We start from the raw sequence: 4,080 nt of genomic DNA on the forward strand, positions 1-4,080 counted from the left end.
GTGACGGTCCCATAAGGCAAAGGGTGTATAGTTTTTGTGATTTGTTCTGTGGCTATGGACATGATATGGGATTGTATGATGAATTTAGGCCAACCCAATTTAAACATCCAGAGGATCCATAAGGATCCCTGCTTTTGAACCACGTTTTTGTGCTGTGGTGGTCTCATAAAGCAGTGGGTGCACGATTTCTTGGGTGAAATCTGTGGCTATTCCCATTACATGGGATTGTCGTCTTGGGTGACCCCATGCAAAAATCCAGAGGATCCATAAGGATACATTCCTTTGAACCCCTTTTTTTGCTGTAACAGTGCGGCAGATTGGTGGGTGTGTGATTTTGGTTCAACCTTTGACTGTACGAGTCCTTCATTTTGAATAATTTTACTGTCTTAATACAATTTGCTTAGCGTAAATGGATCCAGCATCAGGTGAAAATGGGTGCCGAGTGTGTTCAGAGAATTGGCTTTCCCATTTTCGGAAGGGTTTTCAGGTTGGAAAAGATGGAGAGAATCTGAAAAGGTTCAAAAATTGGCCCCAAGCCAAAGACACATAATAGGTGTGCAAGTGGCACAGGGATAAATTCAGGAGGAGGAACTTCAGTCCCTGGTCTCAGGTTATGATCCAGCACCTCGGGATCATGACTCTGTTTTGGAACAAAAAGTTTAATATTTTTTTTTGTAAAATGTTGTGATATTTTTGATAATCAGAATTTAATCTGGGTGGTCCACTTACCTACAGGGTGCATTCTTGTACAGTTCGGTATTGAGGCAGTTCCTTGCATTCACTTCATTTTTTATGAGGCTTTCTTCTGTCCTGGCGTTGAAATCAGTAGGAGAGTTTGTGCGCCTCAAGAGTTCAGTATGTTCATGGAAATCCTATGGCTATTAGGATCTTGTGATAGCTATGCCTATGACAGAATAGCTCATGCAATGTTTGTGCAGTTGAAGTTAGAATTTGGCCATCTGCACATATTGTAATTTGAACAAAAAATGTACATTGACCAGTGATTTATAATGTTTAAATTAACAAATACCAATTAGTTCTTCAAAACTTTAGTAATGAAATGCTAGTTTAGCTAAAGTTGCTGAGTTCTGCTTTGTTTCATTAACAGCCCAATCTGGAACGTTTTTATGAAGGTCTCGTGTACATATGAAACTATAGTATCCTGCAGTTTCTAAAAAACACAGCAGTTGGAGGAATTATAATCCTGTTTATTCCCTGGTGTGCTAGTTTTTCCCCCACCGCCACTGCTTTAGACCAGAAGAGACTTTCTGCTATTTACGCAAGCAATCTTTTGGGGGAAACAGATTTTTCCAATAAAAATCTCCCTGCAAACACTTGAAGATTAAGCCATTGCACAATTACATAACCAAGAGATGCCAGTAATAACCTGTTGAAATTAAAACTAACTTCATTCAGATAAAACAAATATGTTGTTTTAAAATCCCCAAATAATGAGTTGAGTCGATATCCAGCATTGATTATCAGTACTTATTTTTATCTTCTAGTACTCTGCACATGGGCAGGGATATTCTTAGCTGTGGGGTTGAATTTAGTCCTCTATTCCCTCCCCCCCCCTTTTTTTTTAAGTTTTCAGTTGGTTGCATCAGGCTTTGCAGTCTCTAAAACCCGGCCCTTGTTCTGGATTGGGCAGTTCAAAGTGGGCCCCTGCCATTCATTGGTGCAAGCTCTTCCTCCTCCTCTTTTGTGGGTAGCAGATGAGCAGCCCAGATTGCTGGCACAAAAGGTGGCCACCCTGTCCTTCCTGGGAGGGGCCTTCCCAGGGTTACCTTCACTTTAGCAGAGCCTCGTGCTGGGAGCAGCTGCTGAGGCGTGGCTGCTTGTCTAACTGCTCTTTTCCCTCCATAGCTTGTAAGGCCTGTGAGAGGAGCCCAAGGATAGGGACAGGGACGGGGCTTGGTTGGGCCTCTCTTTACTGAGGTCTTTACTGGAGCAGCAGTCCTGCAGCCAGCCAGGGCCATGGAAGGGCAGCCACTGGCCAGTGCAATCTCTTCTGGGCTTTCCCTTCTTTGCAGCAACATTGGGTGAGACTGGCCAGTGAGGGGGGGGGGGGGAGAAGAGAGGGCTTTCCTGTATTAGTATTGAGGAGTGGGCTGCATGCTTCCCAGTTCCTTCTGGGGTGGGCTGCACTCTCTTCTGTTACTGCTTCTTACAAAAGTGGGAAAAGATGTTTGTAGGGAAAGCTGGGAAGTGTACAGCACTCCTAAAATGGAGCACAGGGGGGCGGGGGCTGAATACTGAATAGGTTGTGCTGATTGCACCAACCCTTACAGGGGACAACGTCCATCTGAGCGTGGCAGGAGAGGGAGGCAGCAGTGAGTTTTGCCACGTATAAAGAAATGAAGCAGTCTTCTGACTTGTCTCTGTAGGGTGCTTGAGGGGTGCTGTGGGAGTTCTTGTTGGCCCTTCCCTGTTTGATCTGTAGCTGATGGAGTTTGCAGGAGACGGTGTGAAGTGAAGGAGAGGGGCTCTTCACCCGACCCCTTGTGCGGATCCTGGATGCGATTTCTGCCTGAAAGCCTGTTTCCCAGTCTGGCCAGTGTGCTGCTCTGCAGCCTCCCTCTGCCTGCAAAAGAGAGATGGTTGTCCATTGCCCAGAAGCACGTTAGGACCAGGATGCTGTTGTCTTGGGGGATGCTTTTGGCGGTTAGAGCTTAAAGAAATGTCCGTGGCCTTTCTAAGTAATGCTGGACCATCAAGGATTCTTGTAAGGTTCTTGGGATGGGAACGTGTGGTGAATGTGGCTGAGCAAATATTCTTGGTATTCCTGCCTTTTAAGTACAGAAGCTGAACACTCCCCACTTTGCCTTGTTTTTGTCCTATGGGTTGCCTTTATTCCCATTTTACATGTAGGAAACTGAGGGGGGGGGGGCTTTCCATGTTCTGAGTTTATTTGAATGAGATGGGATTAGAACCCAGACCTATGCTGCTGTTGGGCTTTCTCTGTCCACAAAACACAAGTCCTTATTTATCTCCCCCCCCATCCCATACTCTGGCTATCAAGATCTGCTTTAAAGGATGTGGGTGAGGCAGGTAAGCCCCCACTTCTTGCTTTACATGGGCGGACTTTAAAGGGGATGCTGGACGAGCACCAAGTTGCACTGATGGATTCTTTTGCCTCCTCAGCTCCATGTTTAAATTGCCCCCAGGAACTCTGTGCTTGAGTATGTGGAGGGGGCATAGCAGTCACTTGGAGTGAGCAAGAGCTTCTGGGAGCTGTAGCTTCTCCACTCCTTCGATATGTTGGGGATTGGCAGTAGTTGAATAGTGCTGCCTCTTTGCAGGCACATGATGGGCTCTCCAGAATCCCCTTGGCAGACAGGAGAACTCCAAGGCAAAGCCGTGGGGAAGGGGGGGCAGCAGTCTATTTAGGCTTGGAAAACCTGTACCCTAACTATACTAGGGAGTGGCTCTGACACAACCTAGACATCGGAAGGAAGATCAAGGCCTATCTGTCCCAAACAGTACAAATCAGAAAATCGGACTTACTATTCTGCAATATATCTCTCCTTGATTTGGGGAAGAAAATGCCTTCAGCAACCATAGGTGCCGATAGCAAAACATACTCTATCGAAGCTCACAAAGCTCTCATCGTAGAGGTTTCTAATGGAATAACAGCTCACTCTGTGAGGAGAGCTGCTACTGATGCAGCATTACAGAGGAACACTTCTGTAGAAGTCTGCAAGGCAGCAACATGGTTGTCGATGTCAACCTTGGTTAGACTCTAGAAATTAAATCTATATTATTCAGCGGAGACCACCTGCAGTAGGAAAGTACTGCAGCGCATGATCTCGGATGAAGACCACATCCCACCCAGAAAGTGGAAACTGCTTTGGGAGCACTCAAGATGTCCTCCGCCTCAGAGGGAGAACAGACCTTTGGACCCTTGCCGTGAAGGATCCTTCTCCTCTGAGGCAAGGGGGACATCTTGCCCTTGCTGGGTCTCCGTCCTCCTCTACCCTGCTGCCTCATTCTTCTACCTCCTCCGGGTCATGCTTTATTTACAGTACATGTTAACTCAAGTGTTTTTCCTCTCAGTATTGACAGTTGCTGAATGATAAA

Source organism: Eublepharis macularius, chromosome 6 (assembly GCF_028583425.1).
Source record: "Eublepharis macularius isolate TG4126 chromosome 6, MPM_Emac_v1.0, whole genome shotgun sequence".
NCBI classification, from domain to species: Eukaryota; Metazoa; Chordata; class Lepidosauria; order Squamata; family Eublepharidae; genus Eublepharis; species Eublepharis macularius.